Raw genomic sequence first — 13,121 nt, 5'->3', positions numbered from 1 at the left:
AACTCATGCAAATTGTTACTGTCTTTGCCTGGCCAGGGCAGGCGGTTTCAGTCAGTGTTTCCTCTAACGGAAGGGAGACTGTGGAAATGAAGAAAGGAGAGTGGCCGACTGGATCACTGAATGGGTAGAGTCTGTTCTTGCAAACATTACACCATAAAGCCTCTTTTGTGTATATTATTCCACAACCTGCAATTTTTGCTTATGTGTGTGGACATCTTTCTAGATCGGTACATGTAAACAGTTTGTGTTTGACTCCCACTTCTGACTCTCCTTTAGATGCCTGAACTACTCTTGGTGAAATTCTTTGGCTAAGCTATTGGTTGTCAGACATTTAAAAGGTTATCCCGCCTGTGGGAATAATTGACTTTCAAGATAGGAATAAAAAGATTAGGAGCCGGAAGATCTGGATTCAAAGTCCTGTCCTGAGTCCCTTTCAAGCCACGTGAAAGTTCTTAATAATTCGAAAGCTCAATTTCGACTTCTGCTGATAATTATAATAATGAAGATGATGATAATTATATCTACCTTATATCTACCTTATAAGTTGCTAGAAAATTTGACTTAATAATATATATGAAAAAAGTACATTATGTAAATGGTAAGGTGTGCCTAAGCTATTCTTTTCACAAGTAGTTAAAGTGTACGGATTTTTTTTTCCCTTTGGGCTGTGCTGTGTGGCATGCAGGGTCTTAGTTCCCCGACTAGTGATCCAACCCGGGCCCCCTGCATTAGGAGCATGGAGTCTTAACTGCTGGACCACCGGGGAAGTCCCAAGATGTAAGGATCTTAAATAGAGAGCATTTGTTCCTTTATACATGAACATTTGCTTGGCACTTATCAAGTTCCTTGCAGTTGCTTAATGAGATTTGCGTGTCCCCTGCCCCAATTTAATCTGTACAACCATCCTTTAAGAAAGGTACTGTTATTATCCCAGTTTTCCACAAGAGGAAAGATAGGCTTAGAGAGATTAAGTTGCTCCCTAGAGTCACATACTAAGTGACAGAACCATGATTTGAGCCCAGGGAGTGTCTTAACTCCAAAAGCCTCTTAACCACTATGTCTGTTCTCCTTCTATCCCAGCCCTCCCTGCCTTCTTTCCTTCTCTAATCCAGTACCTCAAGGCTGACCCGTTTCACCCAAGTGATCTCATCAGCTTCTAAAGTATTTATTATTTGTGAACGACTTGTGTGCCAATCATGTCCTGCTGTGTGGCATCTTTTGTATTTTTGTCTTATTTTGCAGTTTGTCTTATTGTTGTCTTCTATTGCAGTAAGTAGAAAAATGATTGTTATAAAAACTGGCAAGTACCTCAAAGACAGAATTGTCTTTATTTAACAAGTTACTTTTATCAGGTCTTTGAATATGGAGCTCCATGAGGGCAGAAACCAAGTCTGTTTTATTTATTACCAAAGCTCTAGGAGCTAGCACTGTGCCTAGCAAAACAAAACAAACCTGCAAGCAAAAAATGCATTTAATATTGTTGAGAAACAAAAAAGAGGAAACTCCCAAGCGTTTTGTCCTAGACACCTGGGGGCAAAACAAAGCGAGAGAAAATGTCTGCTATATGAAAGAACATAGGCCTGGTACAAAGTAAGCTTTTAATCAGTATTAGTTATTATTGCTACATATGTATAATAGGTTTGGGGAGGGTATGGGTAGCAAGTAGAAAATGGGAAGGCAAAAGAAAGAAAAAATAGAGCAAAATGATGCTGGGCTAGTTTGTGAATAGATGGCCAGTGAGGACTTTTCAGGCAGAAATGGGCAAAGAGCATTTAAGAATAGGGATACTTAATATTTAACCCCACCAACTTTGCCCTCAAATCTTCAGTAAAAGTCTGCTCTCTATATGATCTGGTGCCAGTTGTATTTTGATGAATTCAAGAATCCAGGTGGTATCCAGTACAGATATTATGGTATAGGCACTCCAGTCAACAGGAGTAAAATAGAGCCATAAATTATAAGGAGAGAAGTAAGGTGTCCAAGAAACCTCAGAAACATTGGGAACAATGCTGGTTTTTCTCATTTTATATAGGATGGGGGCTCAAGACCATTTCCATTAAATTGTAAAGGATAGGGAATTCTCCAGTAGGCAGGAGGACTTTTGAGATATCAAGACAGCTAAACCTTGAGTTACACTGCTGTGGTTATTCTCCGTAAGTTATGTTTATGTCATGTCCTCTCAGCTGGATTGTAAAATTTTGCAACTTGAAATGATGAGAAATGAGTTGAGTTTGTATGGCATTTTTCTATGTATGAATTTCTTTTTTTTACATGAGTTCATTGGAACTAACAAAACTGTTTGTGGTATGTATGATGTCATCACTTTTCTCCCCTCTGTTTTAAAAACAAGGCAGTTCATGCAGAGAGTTTAAGTACACCTGCCCTTGGTTACAGAGCTAGCAAGGACCTAAGCCAGCGTGGTATAGTGAAAAGGATATAGTTTAATAAGGCTTTTCACTATATGGGTGAAATCTAGCTTTCCAATCTCTTTCTTTTATTTTTTCTTCTCTTTTTTAAAAATTGAGATATAGTTGATTTACAATATTATAATAGTTTCAGGTGTACAACATAGTGATTCAAAATTTTTACACTTTATACTCCATTTATAGTTATTATAAAATATTGACTATATTCCTTGTGCTGTACAATATATCCTTGTAGCTTATTCACTTTATACATAGTAGTTTGTACCTCCTAATCCCCATCCCTATCTTGCCTCTCCCCCTCTCTCTCCCCCACTAGTTTATTCTCTGTATCTGTGAGTCTTTTTCTTCTTGTTATATTCACTAGTTTGTTTTATTTTTTAGATTCCATATGGAGGTGATAATATACAGTATTTGTCTTTCTGTGTCTGACTTATTTCACTAAGCATGATACCCTCCAGGTCCAGCCATGTTGTTGCACATGGCAAAATTTCATTCTTTTTTTTTTTTTATAGCTGAGTAGTAGTTCATCCAGTCTCTTTCTTACCACTATCTCATGCTACCCATCCATGTACACAATCACCACAGAGATCTACCGACTTTCCCTAAGAAATCTACACCTCAGTGACTTTGAAAAAGTACCTAACCTCCGAGAGCCTCTATTCTCACAGTTATACTAACAAAGATAATAATGGCTTCATTAAAGGGTTCTTGTGGAGGTTAAATTTTTTAACTCTAAGGTGCTTGGAACACAGAAATGCTTAAGGAATGTTCTCTCCTTGATTCCTTGGCTTTCTTTCTTCTTCATATCTTTCAACTTAAAGTTCAATACTTTCTGCATAACTCTACCAAATATTTCTTATATTTCTCTGCAACTTCGATGGCACCTGGCTTCATGTCCTGTGCATGTCCCAACTCCTCCCCTGGAGCCAAAGGTAGTCTCAGAAGGATGGGGCAAAGGGCTGGGTTAGGTCTGGCTGGTAGTTGCTGAGGGTGGCCTGAGGCACTCCAACAGGAACCCCATGCCACGTTTAAGTCACAAGACCAAAGATCAGACTTGATGGAGCCAAATCTTTTCTCAGGGAATGGAGGTGATGTAGATCTGGGAACAGGGGTGACTAGGTCATCAAAGGGTTTCAAACAAGTACCAGATACTCATGACAAACACTTGTCATCAACAAGAAAAGCACAATTTATGAAATTTATTAGAAACCACCCGTGTTAACAGCTTATATTTTTCATTAGATAATAACTTTTACCAGTTTTTATTTCTAAAAACTCAACTCTTACATCCAGAAAAGAAAAGCATATTTTTTGAAAACCCCAAATGCACTTTTCAGTTTCAAGGCTCATGTCTATCACATTTATCACATAGATTTACCTTGACTATAAAAATCCTTTCTGTATATTTTAAGCAGGAATCAAAACAGAATATTGAAGCCATTTTTAACACATAGAACAGCAATTTCTTTGCTGAAATCATATTTCCACTTGTCAAGGGCTGTTGTTCCCTCAAGGGAAGTATACATTATGTCTGTGGCACTGAGTGTCTCATACAGAAAAAATGGAGGAGGGAGCCCTCTTTTCCATGGTGACAAGACTAAGGTTTGAATTATTCATTAAGTAAAGGATATTTATCTGTGATTAACCAAACTCAGAGGATGAGTTAGGAAATTTCCCAAAGAAAATATTATCCTTCAGGTATTTGACATTTGAGGGCTCCTGTGTTCATGGTTTCAGAAGCAAATCTATGGCTCTGTGAAAGGGCAAATTAGCCTTCAGCTACATGGCTATGATTTACAGAACAAAAAACAATACCAATTTATTTCCTTAGTGGATTTCAGAGACAAGTTAAATGTTTAAAAGAATTTTTTAAGGTGGCTAAACAATGAAAGGCAGTATCACTAGTCATATTTGATAAAGGGAAGATACTCAGCTCCATCGCACAGCTGTATGCTGCCTGGCCAGTGGCCACCACTCTTGTGAATTTGTTGCACATCCATTTGGCTGCTTGGCTATCCCCCGCTGTTGTGGACCACTGCCTATGGCATTGCTGAACCACTCAGATGAGTCTGGCTCTGTATCAGAGTGATGATTGGGTCCAGTGGTGCCTAACAAAGGCTTGTGGCAGGGGGGAGGGGGGAGGAGGATGCTTATAACAGTCATATCACATAACAATCACACACAAAATTTTCACTTAATTACTATTAATACTAATAGCTAACATTTGCTCAGTGCATACTAAATGCCAGGCACTGGGTATTACTTGACCGAGTCCTCACAAAAACACTATGAGGTAGCCTATAGTCGTGAAGTTATAGCCCCTGGTGCTATCTGGCCCCCACTGAGGGTCCTCCACAGGTAGTACTCACTGGGAGGAAGAACTGAAGCACCTGAAAATTGGCCAGAATGAACTGCCGAGGCTTTAGCTTCTCAAGAAGCTACCTGGGTGGGGAGGGGTAGGGCTGGGTAAAACAATCCAGAAGTGTAGGGGAGTTATGTCTGGGAGTAGATAAAACTTAACCCATGAGAGACAGGAGACAGAAAGAAGCCAGTATTGCTCACTCTTTCTCCTGTGTGAAGGGCGGTTCTGAGAAGTAGTAGCTTCATAAGTACTTCCTGGAGATGCCCTGGATGATCAAGCAGCCAGCTTTGTTTGCAATGAAGCTGTGGCCATCTTGGTAACACATCCGTTATGTTTGTTTTCACTTTTTCCCTACCTCACTTCCTTTTTCTCTCACACTTTCTTCCCTGGAATTTCACCCATCAACAAAGCATTAGTACATTATCTTCTGCTTCAAGTTTTGTTTTCTTAGGACTCTCTGTTAAAAAGCACTGGTACCAGGAATGGTCTTTAAGAACAGACCCTCAAAATGAGATTTTGGAGTTGAATAGCCCACCTATCTGAAGGCAATAGGAATGGTTTTCCTGATAGTAAGTGGGATAATAATTCCTGCTATGAAGTAGCATGGCATCACAGTTACTAAAGCTTTCATCTATAGTTAAGAGGGATGAGGTGCAGGTGGAAGATAAAGCACTGGGATACCAAGTGGATGCTGTACTTGATCGATACGGGAGAAACAATAATGATAAGGATTGGGGAAGAGATTGGCTCCTTTTTTTTGAAGTATAGTTGATTTTCAATGTTGTGCCAGTCTCTGCTGTACAGCAAAGTGACTCAGTTATACACATAGAGACACTCTTTTTATATATATATACTCTTTTCCACTATGGTTTATCCCAGGAGATTGGATATAGTTCCCTGTGCTATACAGTAGGACCTTGTTGTTTATCCATTCTAAATGTAATAGTTTGCATCTACCAACCCCAAACTCCCGAGACTGGCTGCTTTTGACAGCACTGGAAGACTTGCAAAAAGAAAACAATAGTTTGAAGCAGCTAATTGCCGATGTAGGAACACTATGGAAGCCAGAGGACTTCTCTGGCAGCCATAAAGGAGACGCCGATCTCTTGCAGAGTAAGTGAGGCACTGTAGAAAATTAGGTTCAGGATCCAGAGTGGCAGAGCTGCAAAAGAGATTGAATGCATAGCTTCAACAGGTCAAAGACTTTTCCAGATAGGAAAAATGTGAGACCTTAAGACCTGGACAAGAAATATTTGGGTGGATGAGAGCCTCAGAACCTTGACCTCCCAATTGTCCCTAAATCTTCTTGGTCTGAAGAAGCAGTCCATTTCCTCTTGACTGAAGAAAACAGTCTCCCTTTACCTGGAGACTGTACATGAATGAAATATTAATAGATTCATTGCAAGATGACTCTTGTTTTCCTCCATTGCCCTTTTCTGCTTCCAGTCTGATAACCAGTGTCAGAGCTCTGCACACCCTAACCAGGGAAGTACAGGTCCTGCTCCAGAAGGAATTCGCCTACATTCTAAAAGAATTATAGAACCTGAGAATATGTGAGGATCAGAATAATATAGGAAGGAACTTGACAAAAGTCATGCAGAGCCGAATTTGAAAAGACTTTAGTTCTAGGTAGAATAAAAGATCAAGATAATCTCTGATGTCATTTTCTCTTGGAAAATGAAGGTTGTAGGAAAATAACCCAGGAGTGAATCCCCACCTAAACTGTGTTTAAACCTGTAACATTTCATTAATTCCATCATTCTATAAACGGGTGTCTTAACTGACCTCCGAATGTATTCAGAAATTGGCAGTTTACAGGACCACTTTGGTAAGCCTCATGCATCAACTGATATGCACGGGACTTTCACTGTTTTGGTAGGAGTTTGGGGCAGGTGTGCCAGGGATGGAGAGTAGGAGAAAAATGAGATAACGAGGCAATAGATGAGTGTATGTATCAGCTAGAACCAATGATCTAGTTTTGAGCTTCTTTAGAAAGGTTTAGTTTTAGAAAGAGAAAAAGCTCCATATTCATGAAAAACTTTAAGAGACTCTGGGATTATTCACTATATTCCAAAACTCAGGGGGAAATGTAGCCATAGAGCTGGAGAACATGTTGTTTTTTTTGTCCTTTTCCCCTCTGCCTCTGTGTAGCCTTGGGACCCCAAAGGCTCCAGAAGACCATCATCACAAGTCTAAGTAATTACCATCAGTGGCTACTGCATCTAGAGGAAGGACATTCTCACAGAGGGCACTGGGAGTGGAAAATGAAGATTGTAGGAAAATAACCCAAGAGTGAATCCCCACCTAAACTGTGTTTAAACCTGTAACATGTCATTAATTCCATCATTCTATAGACGGGTGTCTTAACTGACCTCCGAATGTATTCAGAAGTTGGCAGCTTATAGGACAACTTTGGTAAGCCTCATGCATCAATAGAGGCATTAGATAGCCAAGCCTCTAAACAAGGTAGATGGAGCCAGAGAACTCAAGACACAACTACTCTGAAGTTCTGCTTCTATTTCTCTAATCCCAGGCAGTGTGGCGTAGAGGAAATAAGACCAGACTATAGTCAGGTAGCCTGGGACTTTAAAACCTGGCTCTGCCACCTACTGGTGACGTCGATTTTGCTCATTAGAAAACTGCGGTAATATTACGTACCGGCAGGGTGGCTGTGAGGATGAGTAACATCCCATCTGTGCGGAACCTGGGAGGAGGTGCTGAAGAAGAGGTAACTTCTTTTTCCTGTTTTAAAATTCACTTAGAAATACAAGTGTCATCTCAAAGTCTATTTTTCTTTCCAAAGCAATTACTCCCCCAGACCTGTCTTTTCTTTAGTAGCTCTGTCATTCTTCCAGCCAGCCAGGCTGAAAACCTGTCATATTGGACTTCTCCTCATTCTTTATCTGCCTATTTTTAACCAGCCACAAGATCCTGCCCTTTTTCTTTCCTTCTTCTAGCATCCTTGTCTTATACTTCGGAATTCCCTACCTGGACAATTGCCATTGTCTTCTGGCTGGTCTCAGATACCACTTCACCAATGTCACTCCTTTGTGCCAAAATCTTCCATGGATCCTTATTAGCTATGGAATAAAGTCTCAGTTCCTTAGTATATATGAAAACCTTCCATCATCTGGCCATATGGTTGCCAGATTTAGCAAATAAAAATACATGGAGCCCAGTTAATTTTGAATTGTAGATAAACAACCAATTTTTTTGGTAAAAGTATGTCACATGCAATATTTGCGATGTATTTATAGTAGTAAATTTTTTGTTGTTCATCTGAAATTCAAATTTAACTGGGCATCGTATATTTTATCAGGCAAACCCACTTGGCCCTAACTTTTCTCTCTTTGGTCCTATATCTCAATACTCTCCATGAATCTAGGCTACTCGTGGTCTGTCCTCAGGTCTCATGTTGCTCATGGCTTGTATTTTGGCCTCAGGTGCCCAAGGAGAATCAGAAAGATCTGATTTGGAACCTCTGCTTTCTTACTTACCAACCCTATGACTTTGGCAACTAATTTAACCTCCCGAACCTCAGATTTCTCATTACAAAATATGAGCCCTAATATTGACACATGAGGGAATGATTGTGAGGATCAGACGAGCTGTGTAAAACCTGGAATCATGGGGTCTACTGTATGTATGCAGCATGTTAGTTCATTGCTGTTGTTGCTAGGATTTCTGTAAGAGCAGAACTTAGCTCTTCAGGTCCTCAGTTGTACTGCTGACCATGATTTGCAAGAAGCAGTGTGGTCTAGGTCACATTTGGAAGTTACAGAGGCTGGAGTGGATGTCAGGGTGATCTCTCCCGGGCACACTTGCCTTCCCACGTCATACTCTGAGCCCAGCAGTGGGAATGAAGCAAGCTGTGCAGCAGGGGGGACCTGGGGACCGGGAGCCACTCCCCTCCCCTCCCACTCCTCTACCCCACAAAACCTTCTCTCCTCACCTTACTCCCTCTCAACCTGTATCCCCTCACTCTCCTTGTCTGTTTATTGCCGAACGTCTTTTAAAGGTTCTCGCACTTGCTGTTTTCCGTTTCTACATATGAAGCTCAGTTGACACCCCAGTAACTCCTTTGCAACAGTGCTTTCAACCCTCTCCAGTCACCTCCTCATTGCCAAATTTGGTCTATTCTTTACTCCTGTATTTGGAACCGCTGACCACTCATCTTCCTGTGACCTCCGTGGCACTGACCTCTTCTGGTTCTCCTCCTACTTCTCCGATGGCTCCTTCTAAGTCTCTTCTGCCTGCTCCTTATGTATGACTCTTCCGAGCAGGATGGTGGTAGAGTATGGAAGCCTAGCATCTCCCTCCCCCAAGTCCACTGAAATAATCAGTAGAGCAGGGAGACGGGGGGAAATAATTTATCACTACTGAAAACTAAGGTTGGAATCATCTATAAACTAAAAATCTGGAGGCATTTCCTCTAGCAATAATGATGGGCTTGGATTAAAAAGAGCCAGTGAGGGCTTCCCTGGTGGCGCAGTGGTTAAGAATCCGCCTGCCAATACAGGAGATATGGGTTCGAGCCCTGGTCCAGGAAGATCCCACATGCCGTGGGGCAACTAAGCCCGTGTGCCACAACTACTGAGCCTGTGCTCTAGAGCCCGTGAGCCACAACTATTGAGCCTTTGTGCCACAACTGCTGAGCCCGTGTGCTACAGCTACTGCAGCCTGGGCACCTAGAGCCCGAGCTCCGCAACAAGAGAAGCCACCGCAATGAGAAGCCCGCGCACCGCAATGAAGAGTAGCCCCTGCTCGCCGCAACTAGAGAAAGCCTGCGCGCAGCAACGAAGACCCAACGCAGCCAAAATTTTTTTAAAAAATTTTAAAAAAGAGCCAGTGAGGGCTGAGAGCCACCCTCCTTCACGAGGGAGGATGACTCATCTAAGACTTCCTGGCTGCCTCCACCGTCACTCCCTGACTTGGAGAGGCAAGGGCAGCGCTGTTCTTGGAGGTGAGGCGGGTCGGGGTGGCGGGGCTGCTGAGAGGCCCATCACCAGGAGCACCTCTGGCCTCTGTGGACCTCTGACACTGTGCTCCACTGCTAGCTTGCAAGGACTGGCTTGCAAGCAGTAAACAGAGACTGAGTGCTGTGTGTGTAGAGGTCTGGGGGTCCTTTTACAGAGCATCATGGCCCTGTGGCTTAGGCTTCCTCCTCACTCACAGCCTTGGCTGGTGACCTCAGTACTCATTATCTCCAGTTGCGCCCAGCCTCGCCTCCAGATTCAGTCCCAGACCATCTGCTCTTTGCCCACGCCCACCCTCTATGCCTCTCCCCTGCCTTCTCTTGTTTCCCAACTCCCATTTGGCCTTTGGACCAACCCAATCCTTTCTGAAAGGGATGACACTTCAGCTCAAGCACTTTAAAAAATGTATGGCTAAAGAGGCAGCACTATGGGCTGATTTTTTTTTTTTAATTAATTAATTAATTTATTTATTTTTGGTTGTGCTGGGTCTTTGTTGCTGCGCGCGGGCTTTCTCTAGTTGCAGCGAGCAGGGGCTACTCTTTGTTGTGGCGCACAGGCTTCTCATCGCAGTGGCTTCTCTTGTTGCGGAGCTCGGGCTCTAGGTGCCCAGGCTTCAGTAGCTGTAGCACACGGGCTCAGTAGTTGTGGCACGAAGGCTCAATAGTTGTGGCTCACGGGCTCTAGAGCGCAGGCTCAGTAGTTGTGGTGCACGGGCTTAGTTGCTCTGCGGCATGTGGAATCTTCCCGGACCAGGGCTCGAACCCGTGTCCCCTGCATTGGCAGGCGGATTCTTAACCACTGTGCCACCAGGGAAGTCCCTGGGCTGACTTTTAAATGCCCTCCTCCTTTATACTCTTCTCAGGAGGTAGAACACCAAACTCTTTGATACAATCTGGGCTCAAAAGAATATCCCTCAGACGAATATGATGCCACAGCAAAGTAATTTCAACAATTTTCTCACTTCAAGATATTTCCCCAAGGGCTCTCCCAGGTCATTAGGACACCATCTGGCTAGTAGTTTGATAAGGATAGAGTGTGCTTTCCAAGATGAGGAAGTGAACTACAGCCAGCAGCAGAACAAAGAAATTTTACACCGTTTGAATTTCAAACAGTTTGTGAAAATGTAGCAGGTCTCTCTGGGGGGATAGCCAAATATAAAAGAAAGAAATCTTTGCCTCCCAGGAAATAAAATTCCATTGTAGAAGTTCTGCATGCAGTGAAGGAAAACTGGCAGTAAAAACAAACAAACAAAAAAACACCTTCCTTACCTGCCCAAGTTCAGGATCAACTGAAAGACAAAGGAGTTGGTTAGCTGGATATTTTTTATATGAGAGAACATCTGCCATTCTTTTTAAATCCCATTCCCTGTCCCCCGCCTCCCCCACCCCAGTCTTGTCTTCCCTTTCGTTTTCTTTCCTCCTGGGCACGAAGGCAGTGAGCTGGGGGCGGGGGTGGGGGTGAGCTGCGTGAGGTGGTGTGGCAGCTGCCCACCTGCACCCCAGGACACACACACTGAAGGGGAAAGGAAGGCCCTGTGCAGAGCATGTTGGTGTTGTGCCCACTGGTGCCCAAGAGCGAGGTGAGGAGACAAACAACAGCAGGGCTGGGAGGCTGTTTCCATTGAGCAAATAAGAAAATTCATTGAGCAAATAATTAAATATATTTGGGATTAGAGAGCCAGGTTTCTCACCATTGGAGAAGGGAAACATGGAAAGAGGCAAGGTTCAAAAGAACCCAGAGGTGTTGTAGTGGTTTTAGGAGTACTGGTATAAATTCATGGATATGTATATACATACATGCCTACTTATGTACATAGACCTCCTAGCTCTGTCCACTGAAACTAGTCTGGAAGCAATGACACTCTGGAAGCAGTGAGCACATCTAGTAGCCAGATCTTGGTTTCCAAATACCACCCTTCTCTAAAATGCCAGGACTCCTTGAAAAAATGGCTGATTCCAGGGCTGGGGCAGGGAACATACAAGGTGATCCTGGAATATCTGGTTCCAGAGAGCAAGAAAATATTTACAGAATGATGTCAAAAGATCTTAGAAGCCCCTTGATGGAACTCCCATTGACCAAACCTGGATCAATTTAAGCATGAAAATAATGATAGTAACTTACGATAATGAATGAATAAATGAATAGGAATTCATGAGTCCATACTAATATAAATAAATAAATGAAAGAGTAAATAAATAGGGAGGAGGGAAAGATCTTCTTTACAGTAGAATATCAAGTACTAAACGTAGCAGGAATGCTGGAAGTAGAAAAATCACCATTTGGCAACGTTCATAGTAGTGGTTTATTGAGGTAAAGTTGTTAGTGAAGGCTAGGGCTATAACTGGAGGTTGATGGCATAATTTGGCAGCACATCTGCAGGAAGTACTAATCAACATTTACAAAGGTGAATGGGGACCTCACAGGAGAGAAAACTGCAGACGTCAACACCACCAGGTGACTAAGGTTAACATCACCAGTGGTGGGGTGGATTGACAACGCAGGCCCCATCTCTACCCTAGAAAGTGTCCAGCATCATTTCTGAGGAATCCCTGTCGAGAAAGCACAACTCCGGCGTGGTCAAGAAGAAACACCAAACTTATATTAAGGATCATTTCTCCAGAGTGTAAGGTCTGTATCCCTTAAAAGTGTCACAGACATGAGGTAAAACTGTTGAGGGTGTGAAAGGCAGGGAAAAAGGGAGAACAGTTTCTGGCCAGAGGAGACGGAAGAGACGTGACCCCAGTGGCAGCGTGTGTTCCTGTGAGGGATAGTTGCCAGAAAGGAGGAAGAGGCATTATTGGGAGAGTTGGGGAAATGTGAGTTGGGACAGGATGGGGGTGGGAGTCTGTGAACTAAATGATGGTGTTGTATCAATGTTGATTTCCTAACTGGGAGGGTTTTATGGTAGTTGAGTATCAAAGGGTCCTTAATTTGGGGAAATACACACTGAAGTATTTAGGGGTGGTGGGGTATCATGGATGTAACTTGTTCTCAAAAGGCTCAGAAAACAACTAATTATATATATACATACAATACACATACAGAAGGAGCAAATGTGATCAAATGTAACACCCCCTGGGTGAGGGGTATGTGGATATTCTTTGTACTGTACTTGCAATTTTTCTGAAAGTTTGAAAATAAATTAAATTTATTTTCGATAAATAAAGTTAGTAATTTATCAATTTCAAAAAAATATCTTTAAATTAATTAAAAGAGAATGTCAGCTTTTTTTCTTTTCCTTTTTCGACTGATGAAAGCTAAGTTGAAGAATGTACAGCCCTTTTCCACCCAGGACAAATAGCCAAGGACAACCTCAGGCCTCGCTCTGCAGGAACAGTCTCTTTAGTCTACAGACTA

The sequence above is a fragment of the Balaenoptera ricei genome, chromosome 2 (genome assembly GCF_028023285.1).
Source record: "Balaenoptera ricei isolate mBalRic1 chromosome 2, mBalRic1.hap2, whole genome shotgun sequence".
NCBI classification, from domain to species: Eukaryota; Metazoa; Chordata; class Mammalia; order Artiodactyla; family Balaenopteridae; genus Balaenoptera; species Balaenoptera ricei.
This window is presented reverse-complemented; position numbering follows the sequence as displayed.